The sequence below is a fragment of the Mandrillus leucophaeus genome, unplaced genomic scaffold (assembly GCF_000951045.1).
Source record: "Mandrillus leucophaeus isolate KB7577 unplaced genomic scaffold, Mleu.le_1.0 Scaffold206, whole genome shotgun sequence".
Classification (NCBI taxonomy): Eukaryota; Metazoa; Chordata; class Mammalia; order Primates; family Cercopithecidae; genus Mandrillus; species Mandrillus leucophaeus.
In genome coordinates this window covers 2,661,136-2,673,264 of record NW_012102099.1, presented here as the reverse complement: position 1 = coordinate 2,673,264, position 12,129 = coordinate 2,661,136, and the positions used below count along the sequence as shown (strand labels likewise).

At 45.3% G+C, this 12,129-nt stretch overlaps 1 protein-coding gene across 3 annotated transcripts in view; it reads left to right on the top strand.

Annotated features, from left to right (window-relative positions):
• The first annotated feature begins 8,651 nt into the window (after window positions 1–8,651).
• The window catches only part of CSNK2A1 (casein kinase 2, alpha 1 polypeptide), a 66,764-nt gene continuing 63,286 nt past the window's right edge, over window positions 8,652–12,129 (top strand). For 2 of the 3 annotated variants that reach the window (XM_011979842.1, XM_011979840.1), the window contains exon 1: window positions 8,652–8,818. The gene's annotated coding sequence lies outside the window, so the exon portion shown is untranslated. The remainder of the gene's footprint in view (window positions 8,819–12,129) is intronic. The other variant, XM_011979841.1, reaches the window with a different exon arrangement.

The following is a 12,129-nucleotide window of genomic DNA, read 5'->3' as shown; positions in this document are numbered from 1 at the left end:
TGAGCCAAGATCACACCACTGCACTCCAGCCTGGGTGACAGAGTGAGACTCCATCTCAAAAAGAAAAAAAAAAGAGCCCGCCTGCCTGCCTGCCTGCCTGCCTGCCTGCCTTCCTTCCTTCCTTCCTTCCTTCCTTCCTTCCTTCCTTCCCTTCCTTCCTTCCTTTTTTCCTTCCTTTCTATGTCTATATTTATATTTTCTCCTATTCTCTCTTAATCCCACTCCAATCAGACTTTTGTTCCCACCAATCTACCTACACTCTCTCCTGTCAAAACAATGCCCTCCACTTTGTGAATCAGCTCTTTGTTCTTTTCTTTTCTGACCCCTCAGCAGCATCTGACACAGGGGATCAGGGGATCAGCACCCGCTCCACGAAATACTTTTTTTACTTGGTCCCCAGGACACTTACCTCACTGGCTCCTCCTTCTCAGGCTCCTTTTTAGTTCCTTGTCTCTTACTGTTGGATGCCCCACGGCTCAGTCCTTGGTCTTCCTTCTCTGTCTACATTCATTCCCTTGGCAATTTCACCCAGTCTTATGGCTATTTATTTATTTATGAAACAGTTTCACTCTTGTTGCCCAGGCTGGAGTGCAGTGGCTCGATCTCAGCTCACTGCAACCTCTGCCTCCTGCTTTCAAGCAATTCTCCTGCATCAGCCTCCTGAGTAGCAGGGATTATAGGCTGGGATTATGCCACCACACACGACTAATTTTTGTATTTTTAATAGAGACGGAGTTTCACCATGTTGGCCAGGCTGGTCTCAGACTCCTGACTTCAAGTGATCTGCCTGCCTCAGCCTTCCAAAGTGCTGGGATTACAGGTGTGAGCCACCACGCCTGGCCTGTCATGACTTTAAAAACCGTTTCTCTGTTGATGACTCAGTAGTAGTCTGCTCGAACTACCGTAAAAAAATACCACAGACTGAGAGGATTAAACAACAGAAATTTATTTTCTCACAGTTGAGCCTCTCACTGAGAGGCTGGAAATCTGAGATCAAGGTGCTGTCAGGGAGGGTTTCTGGTGAAGGCTCTCTGCCCGGCTTATAAACGGCTGCCTTCTTGCTGTGTCCTCACACAGCCTTTCCTCTGAGCACCGGCATGGGGAGAGAATGACCTCTGATATCTCTTCATCTTCCTGTAAGGACAACAGTCCTGTTGAATTAGGGCCCACTCTACGATCTCTTTTAACCTCCTTAAAGGTCCTATCTCCAAACAGTGTCACACTGGGTGTTAGGGTTTCAATATATAAATTTGGGGAGGACACAGTTTAGTACATAGTAACTCCCCAAAATTACATCTCCAGCCTGGACCTCTCTCCTGGGCTGAGATTCATACATCTAACTTCTGATTAGTCATCTGCACTTGGAAGTCTCATAGCTTACTTAAATTTAACAAGTCCCAAATGGAACTGCTAATTCCTCCTCTATTTCTCCACCTGCCCCCAGAAGTTCTCTTCTACAGCCTTCTTCATCTCAGTTACTGGCAAATTCCTTCTTTCAGTTCCTCAGACCAGAAGCCTTGGAGTCATCCTCAATTTTTTTTTTTTTTCCCCTCAAACACCCCATACCAAATCTATCAGTAAATTCTTTTGATTTTACTTTGAAAAGAACCTCGGAGTCCAACTTTGGTTCAAACCGTCACCATCTCTTGCCTGGTTTGTGTCAGTAGCTTCTTATCTTTTCTCCCTGCTTCAGCCCTTATTTCTGGTCCATTTAGTCCACACTTAGCAGCTGGACAAATCCTATAAAAATGCATAGCAGAGCCTGACCTCCATCTGCTCAAAACTCTCCCGTAGCTCCCCACCTCATTCAGAGCAGAAGCAAGTCCTCACAATAGCCCTACATGGCTGTGCACAATCCAGCCCCTTGTGAACCTCTGAGATATTGTCTTCCCTTCTGTACAAACCCCCGGAATCAAACAGGTTCATCCCAGAAGAATAAAAGACACATGTAGTTGACCTGAATTTGAGTCAACCCCAGCAGAGCCTAGCCAAGATCAGCCACCCATTTGGCTCAGCTGCCCTATCTACTGACCATTCCTGAAATTCACCAGGCATGAGCCCACTTCACGGTCTTTGCTTTATTTTCCTCCATAACACTCACCACCAGCCGCCATTCCATATATCTCTCCACATACATAAGATTCATGAGAACAGGGGCTTTATTTTGTTCACAGTTGCACCCCCAATAAGAGTAGTCCACATGGATTACACCCTTGCTATGTGCCAGTCTATTTTTAAGGTGTTTCCTGTATTCATTTATTTAACCCTGAAAAAAAGCCCTATGATGTGAATCTTTTAGTTGGCTATTCCTATAATAATGTTGCATATCAAACTACCCCAAGACTCTGTGCTGATAGAAGCAAACATTGATTTCTCCCTCTCTCATATGTAGTCATTTGGATTTGGCTGATCTTGGCTGGGCTCTGCTGGGGTTGACTCAATTTCAGAACTACTATGTGTGTCTTTTATTCTTCTAGGACTAGCCTGTTTAATGTTGGAGGTTTGGATAGAAGCTACTGTTTTCCTAAATTGAGACAGAACATTCTCTTCCCACCTCTTTAGTTTCCTCTCATTCAAAAATATGGAGTTCATGAAAAACGATAAATTATAATTTAATTAATACAAACTAAAACTAAAGACTAAAAAACTATTCTTATCTCAGACTTGCCTACCACAACCTTGATTGGAAGTCTGTTTCAAAAGATGTAAGGCACCAATGACAGCTCACCCTTCAAGGCAGAGGTGAAAATTCTAAGACAGCCAGTTGAAAACAAGAGAGACCTCTTAAGGCCTAGGCTAGAATTTGCACATTTTCACTGATATGTATATTCCACTGGCCAAAGCAAACCATATGGCCAAGCCTAATATTAATGGGGCAGGAAAGTATCAATTGCCCCTGGCTGGGGGAGGAAGTGAACAGTCACTGAACAGTAATCTAATTTGCCACAAAATATGTAATGCTATATCCTTTTATCCTTTTCTTTCCTTCCTTCTTTCTTTCCTTCCTTCCTTCCTTCCTTGCTTCCTTCCTTCCTTCCTCCCTTCCTCCCTCCCCCTCCCTCCCTTTCTCTTTCTTTCTTTCTTTTCTTTCCTTCTTTCCTTTGAGACAGACTTTTGCTCTGTCACCTAGGCTGGAGTGCAGTGGCACAATCTCAGCTCACTGCAGCTTCCGCCTCCCAGGTTCAAGCTATTCTCCCTGCCTCAGCCCCTGAGTAGCTGGGGTTACAGGCACATGCCACCACGCCCAGCTAATTTTTGTATTTTTAGTAGAGACAAGGTTTTGCCATGTTGGCCAGGCTGGTCTCGAACTCCTGACCTCAGGTGATCCACCCACCTCGGCCTCCCAAAGTGCTGGAACTACAGGCATGAGCCACCGTGTCCAGTCTTTCATTTTTTTAAAAAAGATGTGGAAATTGAGGCTCAGAGAGATCTAATAACTTGTTCACATTTATACTGCTAGCAAGTGACAGAGCTGGAATCCAACCAAGTTGGAGTCAAACTTCAAACACCCAATACACTAGGCCAAAGGGTTTGGACTGTCTGTGCAGGCAATGCAATACCATTGAAAACTCTTAGACAAAAATGGAACATGATGGTTAATCAACTGTTCCCCTGCAGCAAGCGGGATGCACTGCAGAGGGAGAGAGGAAGGGCCCTCAGGGTAGCCACAAAACTTCGGGCCAGAATTGATAAGGGGTTGGACTGGGGTGGTATCAAAAAAGAAAACAAAAAAACAATAAAAATAAAACCAAATAGGAAAAGACATAGGTGAGAGCCAAACTGAAGGACATTTTAAAAACATTTTCTTCTTTATAAGGTATTGAAATAAAAATTTATGATTGCTGTAAAAAAATTCAAAGAAGACCAGGCTTTGTGCCTACTGTAATTCCAGCCCTTTGGGAGGCCAAGGCGGGAGGATCACTTGAACCCAGGAGTTTGTGACCAGCATGGCCAATATGGGGAGACCCTATCTCCACAAAATATAAAAATAAATTAGCCAGGCATGGTGGCACACACCTGTGGCCTCAACTACTTGGGAGACTGAGGTGCAAGGACGACTTGAGCCCTGGAGGTTGAGGCTGCAGTAAGCTGTGACTGTTGCCACGGCACTTCAGCCTGGGCAACAGAGCAAGACCCTCTCTCAAAAAAAAAAAAAATTCAAGCAATACAAACAGGTGTTTAAATAAAAGTTTTCTCCTTTTCTTCTCTTCAAAGATAAGCTCCATTAATAGTTTGCAGTAAATTCTTCCTGAATTTATCTAAAACTATAAGACATATACATCTACTAATTTTTATAAGACATGTAAAAATTTTTATTCTACTAATTTTTATAAGACATGTAAAAATTTTTATTCTACTAATTTTTATAAGACATACATCTCCACCCGGGCACAGTGGCTCACACCTGTAATCCCAGCACTTTGGGAGGCCAAGACAGGCGATCACTTGAGGTCAGGAGTTCAAGACCAGTCTGGCCAACATGGTGAAATCCCATCTGTACTAAAAATACAAAAATTAGCTGGGCGTGGTGGGCACCTGTAATCCCAGCTACTTGGGAGATTGAGGCAGGAGAATCGCTTGAACCTGGAAGGCGGAGGTTGCAGTGAGCCAAGATCGCACCATTGCACTCCATCCTGGGCAACAAGAGTGAAACTCGACCTCAAAAAAACAAAAAAAACCACACACATCTCCTAATATTTTAAATGTGCTTTTTAAATGTTTTCTGACCAAACTACTGTTTGTCTCTTGCTTTGTATTGTATAACAGAATGTCAGGGCCAGATTTCTATGTCAGGACATAATACTGTCCTCATTCTTTTCAATGGCTTTGTCACTTGCTGTTCGATGTTGGACTAGTTGTTTAACCTCTCTGAGACTTGGTGTACTTAATCTCTAAAATGGGGATTAAAAATGTACTGGTCACAGAGAGCTGTTGTGAGAATTAAATGAGTTAATAGATGTAAAGCATCTTGTACAGTGACACATATTAAGTGCTCAAAAATGTTAGCTCTCATTGCTGTGAATAGCTCCATGTCTGACTGTACCATAATTTCTTTAACCAGTTCCATGCCTATGGTTACTTATGTGATATAATGTTTGCAAAGGTGGCCACAACAATTCCACCATCCTTATACACATGACTTCTTGCGCAGTATGATTTGATGTTTTTCTCATGAAGAAATGGAATCTATTTCTACTTTCCTTGAATCTGAGCTGGCCATGTGACTGCCTTTGATCAATATAATACAGAGAAAATGACACTATATTATTTCTAAGCCTAGGTCTGAAGATATCTCGCTGCTTTTGTTTTCTTTCTTTTGGAGGCCATCATGTAAGGAAGCCTGAGTTAGTTTACTGAAGAAGCAATATAGAGGAGAACCAAGGTACTCAAGCCAACAACCCCAACCAGCTGTCAGACATGTGAATGAGGCCATAGAGTTCTAACCAGTTTGCTGACCTGCTCACTGACAGCAAATGTAAGAGTAAGCCAGGAAAGACCACTTGGAGCAGAAAAGAGCTGTCCCGGCTGAGACATGTCCAAACTGCCAATCCACACAAACATAAAATAAACTATTGTTGTTTTAAGCCACTATATTTTGGGGGTGATTTTGTTAAGCAGCAATAGAAAGCTAATACACTTAGGTTCTTAGTGCATGATTAAAACTTTTGCCTGAAATCCTAGCACTTTGGGAGGCCAAGGCAGGAGAATTGCTTGAGCCTAGGAGTTCAAGACCAGCCCTGGCAACATAGCAAGACCCCATCTACAATAATAATAATAGTAATAAAAATACTACTAAATTAAAAATGAGCCAGGCATGGTGGTGCATGTCTGTAGTCCTAGCTACTCAGGAGGCTAAGGTGGGAGGATTGCTTAATCACAGGAGTTCAAGGTTATAATGAGCTATGATCATGCCACTGCACTCCAGCCTGGACAACAGAGTAAGACCCTGTCTCAAAAGAAAGAGAGAGTGAGAGAGAGAGAGAGATTCACTCTAATAGCCCAGGTTGAAATGCAAGCTCCATCTCTAGCATGTGACCTTGGGCATGGCCTATGATCTCTGTGAACCTGAGTCTCCTCATCTGTACAGCGAGATACTTTTGGTTTCTGCCTCATCAGGCTGACATGAGGATTAAGTGAGATGATGAACATTTAGTGTGTGGCACAGTGCAATTACTCTCAACATCTTAACTGTTGCTCCTGCTGCTGTTGTTTGCAGAAAGCCTAGCCTAAGAGGTGTGATGTGGGGGATCAGGGAGAGTAAGAGTTAAGGATAAATGTTAAGTCCACAACTAGGTGAACACTCGGGATGGTAAGCCTCTTGAGATGGGAGACCTATATGAGGTTGGCCTGGTAGATGGCAGGAGTTGGGTTTCAATTATGTCCTGCATGAGTATTAGGGTTGTATATGTGTGCCCAGTTGAGCCCTCTGAATGAAGTCACAGATAGAGGCCAGAACTAGGAAGAAGAATGAAGAACTAATGCTGTGAGAGAGGCTGAGATCAGAAAGGCAAGAAGGCTAAGCAATGGGAAATATCTTCATTACACTCAGATGAAAACCCAGCTTATCATTACCTGAATGCCCTGCCCACCTCTCCCACCATATTTCTTCCTCTTCTTCCCTTTATTTGCAGTGCTTCAGCCACCATGGCTTCCTTCTTCAAACTTGTGATGCTCTTTCCTGCCTTGGGATGTTTGCACTTACTGTTTCCTTCTCAAAGGGACCTTCTGAACCACTCAAGCTAAAGTTCTATACTTCACAGCTACTTATCTTTTCCTTTCGTAGCACTTATTGCTACCTGAAATTACTTTGTTTATGCATTTGTTTACCTATGCATTACTTGCTTCTCACTTTAAAAGGTGAGCTCCACCAGTAAGCACCTGGTGTATGTCTTGCTCATAACACATCCCTAGTACCTAGCACAGTGTCTGGCTCATAGCAAATGATGAACTGTTGTGAGTTAAACAAATGTGAATACAGTTGGGAAAAACAAAGCCACGAGAGCCAAAAAGATACGTTCAAGAGGTAGGTAGAAGGGTATCATTTCCTGAAAGATGACTTCCCAGAAACTTTGGGATTATCTTGTATAACCTCCTCAGTCCACAAGTGGGGAAATTGAGGCCCAGAGGTGAGGAATCACCAGTTACAGGATACTGAGAGAAAAACTGTTATGGGTTCCCAGGCAATTGGGATCAGATGTCACAAGCTGCCTAGCAGATGAGGTCCAGAGAAGGCCACAGCCACCTCCCTGAGGCCATCACCATAAGTCTGCAGCCACCACCGGCCCTAACCCCACGTGGGCAGGAGATGCCTCTTTGGGAGCAGAGGTGCTAGTCAGCTGACAAACTGTGAAAGGAGGGCTGTGGAGTGTGGAGAGGCCTATTCCTGAGACAACCAGCTATTCTGAGACAGCTAGGGATAATGGTTGGTAGTGAAATAACCTGGCCTCCTCACCCTCATTCCAGTGCTCACACCTCTGTCCCATCAGAGGTGAGACTAACATTTGAACTCCTTTCAGCAACTCCTAGACGCTTCAGCTTTTAGCAGGGCCTGCAAAGGAGAGGTTGATCATCAGATGGAGCTCTGTCCACTAGGGGCTCACAGTCTGATGGAGGAGACAGACTGAGGTCCTCAGGTTACTAACTGATAGTGCCTGGGTTTGAGGGAGTTCAACAGAGAGAAGACTCCAAGAGGAAAGGATCCCTGAATTAGTTCAATCGGCATACAGAAATTATCCAGTCCATGAGGTGACAGTAAGAGAAGTAACTGCCAGTGCAAAGCGAGGGAGGCAACACAGCTAAGTTCCAGGAATTGTTTGCAGTTTTAGTGGGTGGAAGCTTCCGGAATTTGAGATGAGAGTGGCAAAATAGGAGGCTGGAAAAGAGGGTTTGGCCAAATTATGGAGGACTTTGAATGTCAAGTGAAGAGTTTGGGCTATCTTTGGTGCACAAAGAGGTCCATGGGAGATTTTTGATCATGAGGAGACCATGATGAACTTTGCATGGTAGAAGGTGCTCTGTGACTGTTTTGGGGAGGTAGCTCGGGAAAGGAGAGCGGGGGTGGGAGGCAGATAGAAGGGGAAAAAACACTATATTTTGAACGCAGAGCTCTAGGCAAGACTTCTGTAGGAGGAAGGAATTGGGCCTTGGTCTCTTGAGACCTAGTATCCTCACTTCCCAGACTCCTGCGCCATGCCTTTTCTAGGGTCCAACTTTCATTCACTACTTCCGAACTCCAAGTTTGAATAGAAAGTGTTGCTGAAACCCTAATTTTAAACGAGGGGGTCAGAGCAAAAGGGACTTCAGCTCCCAGAATGCTTGGCTCTACAGCTCTGCAGGTCGCGCATGGTTCTTTTCAGGAAAGGCGGGGCCAGCTGGGTGAAGTGCGGGAAACCTGGGTACCGCCATATTAACTTGGATCAAACCAACTGTTCACCTAGTGGGAGGTTCGTATTCTCTCTGTTGTCATTTGTTAACACTATTGAAATAAAATGCGCGTAACTATTGCAAGTCTCCTTATTCTGCTTTGCGTTGGGAATTTCTTCCATTTTGCACCCTAGGCCAGAACTGAATCCCTAAGGCTACAATAGGACAGCCCAGCATGGCCGCATTCAGCTAGATTCCTTTGGGGGCGGAGTCGGAAGCTGTCTCGCCCCGCCTCCTGGTAGGAGGGGGTTTCCGCTTCCGGCAGCCGCGGCTGCAGCCTCGCTCTGGTCCCTGCGGCTGGCGGCCGAGCCGTGTGTCTCCTCCTCCACCGCCGCCATATTGTCTGTGTGAGCAGAGGGGAGAGCGGCCAGTGCCGCTGCCGCTTCCACCACAGGTACCTTGGGAGTCGCCAGGCGAGGTCGTTGGAGGGTGGGGTGGGCGCAGGATAGGGCAGCGGAGCGCGGCCGCCACTCACGCTTCCAGCAGACTCCCGAGCGGCCCGTTGCCTTCCCCTGCCCCCACCTTCACACATACACCAACCGAGGCCCCTGCAGCCCATCTGGGAGGCCCAGGGCCACCCCCCAGGGCGGAGGGCGAGGTTTGGGGGCAGAGGCCGATGTGAGGGTGGGAATCGGCTGCCGGAGTCCAGCTTATTGCATAGGAAAGGGCCGGACTGGGTGGGGACTAGGGGACAACTTGGAGGAGGGGGTCGTCAGAGGGGGAAGGGAACTTGAGGGGTGGGGCCGCAGTGGGGTGCTGGGGGAGGGTGCGGAGGGAGTGGTGCCTGCTGGGTAGTGTGCGGTGAACCCTGCGGCGGAACTAGGCAGCTGGAGTAGGGGCCTTCTTAGGGTCCATCTGGGCGGGGCTGAGCTTCCCACCTGCAGAGTGGGTGCGAGGTGGAGAGAACCCCAGGCGGAGTTGCTGGGGAGAAAGTGGGAAGGGACCAAGACGTGGGGCAGAACGTCTAGAGTTGGAGTTAAGGACTAGTTAGGAGCCTGGATAGAAAAAGAGGTATGGAGAGAAAGCTTGGCTAAGAGTATACATATGTTGGTGACCTTTTGAAAGAGTAGGACTTTTCAATTTTGTTTTTCGTTGTGTGTTTTTGCAGTGTTGGAACATTTCTAGATTAAGCAGGTGATGGGTGGAGCTTCTGTAGTTTGTTTTGGGGAAGCAGAGTCAGGGTCAGGAGAAGTTGCATCTTGACTATTGCTTTGTGTGGAGGAAAGAGTTCTGAAAAAGAGAGGGCAAATTATTTGGGAAGACTTGATTACTTTTCAACTGTTTAATTCTACGTGAATGGGATATGAGGAGAGGAAATGAAAACTAAAAAGGGAGTCCGGGCGTGGTGGCTCACGCCTGTAATCCCAACGCTTGGGAGGCCGAAGCGGGTGGATCACGAGGTCAAGAGTTCGAGACCAGCCTGACCAACACGGTGAAACCCCGTCTTTACTAAAAATACAAAAATCAGCCGGGCTTGGTGGCGGTCGCCTGTAATCCCAGCTACTCAGGAGGCTGAAACAGGAGAATCGCTTGAACCTGGGAGGCGGAGGTGGCAGTGAGCTGAGATTTGCCAGTGCACTCCAGCCTGGGCGACAGAGCGAGACTTTGTCTCAAAAAAAAAAAAAAGAAAAGAAAACTAACAAGGGAAGATTTTTCCAAGAATTGGAGACTTCATGCCATCTAAGGAGTGCAGTATAGGCCCAGTGATTAAAAACCACACTGCCTAGGTTGTCAGATATCAGGGCCATTGCGACTTAGTTGTGTGACCTAAACTCTCTAAGCCTGTTTTCCCGTCTGTAAAAGGGGGATGATGGTATTTTCTAGCTTGTGAGTTTATGGAGAGGAGTAAATAAGACAATTTGTGTCAAGTGCTTACTACAGTGTCTGGCAGGTAGTAAGTGTAGTAAGTAGCTTTTACCTGTCACTGTAAAGGGACTAGCTGGTATATTGGGGGCTCTTCTGTTCTAGGTAAAATTTATAGTCAAGAATTTGACTGTAGACAGGGCTTTAGAATATTACCTTTGTAGTTGTAGGTTTTTGTTGTAAGTATTTGGCTTTACTGGCTTGGTGAACCTGGGGCTGAACTAGTACCAATACTAGTTCTCCTCTGTGATATTCTCAAAAGTTCACCTGCAGTCTTAGCAGGGCATGTTTTTGTCCTTCTGTGACTTTGAAATTTTTGGCTTTGATTTGCTATTGGGGGAGGGTGTATGACTTGAATGAAAGATTGGAAATTTGCTTAGATTGATTAATCAATTCATTACAAAGTTAGGTCCCCCTGAGGTGACTTTTCTTTAAAAACAAAACAATGCTTAGTTATGTACTTTTTTGTGGAATACAGAGAAGAGAAATACACATTTAAGGAGGAGCGTGGGTTAGTTTCTAAGTAGTTATGGGTGAAATGCCTTGCAGTTTGAGGATGAAACAGGTGGCAACTCCTTTTCCATACTGCGCATTTAGTTCCTTTGCCTACTCACTCATCCAGAGTGAGTCCTTGTTTTTACTATTGTCTCTATCTCTGAACATAAATCTTTGTGTCACATAAGTAAAGACATATGTATGCATGTATGTATATATACTTTACTTCACGTAAGTAAAATTTGTACACCTTTACTTCACACTCTTAAAGAAAGGGATGATTTTCTTTAGGAAGTGAGTTTAATCCCTTCCATAGGGGCCGGGCACGGTGGCTCACGCCTGTAATCCCAGCACTTTGGGAGGCCTAAGGGGGCGGACCACGAGGTCAGGAGATCAAGACCATCCTGGCTAACATGGTGAAACCCCGTCTCTACTGAAAATACGAAAGAGTAGCCGGGCATGGTGGCGGGTGCCTATAGTCCCAGCTACTTGGGAGGCTGAGGCAGGAGAATGGCGTGAACCTGGGAGGCGGAGCTTGCAATGAGCTGAGATCACACAACTGCACTCCAGCCTGGGCAACATAGCAAGACCCCATCTTAAGAAAAAAAAAAACCCTTCCATAGGAGTTGGATTTGTAGTAGGCAGAATTACATCTCCCTCTTCCCAAGTTGTCCATACCTTAATCCCCAGAATCTGTAACTACCCTATGTTACATGGCAAAAGGAACTTGGCAGGTGTAATTAAGTTTAAGAATCTTAAAATAGAAAAATTATCCTGGATTTTCTGGGTGGGCCCAATCTAATCACATGAGTCCTTAAAAGCAGAGAACTTTCTCCAACTGGGGTCAGAGAAATGGGCAGAAAAGGAAATCAGAGAGATTTGAAGCTTGAGAAGGACTCCATTTGCTTTTGCTAGAGAGGACCACATGAAAAGTTATCAGAAGGAATGTGGGCAGCCTCTAGTGGCAAAGACCAGTCCCTGGCTGACAACCAGCAAGAAATGGGGACCTCAGTCCTGCAACCAAAAGGAACCTGAATTTGACCAACAACCTGATTGAGCTTGAAAGTGAATTTCCCAGAGTTTCCATCAAGGAATGCAACCTTGAGACACCTTGATTTTTTGGCCTCATGAGACCCTAAGCAGAAGACCTAGCTAGCCAAGCCCACCCAACTTCTGACCTAAGTAACTGTGAAATAATAAATTTGTGTTATTTTTAGCCACTACATTTGTAGTAATTTGTTATAGCAGCAGTCGAATACCAGTATAGATTTTGGTACCAGGAGTGGGGTACTATTACCTAAAAATGGAAGTGGCAGTAGATAAAGGTTAGAATAATTTTTTTTTTTT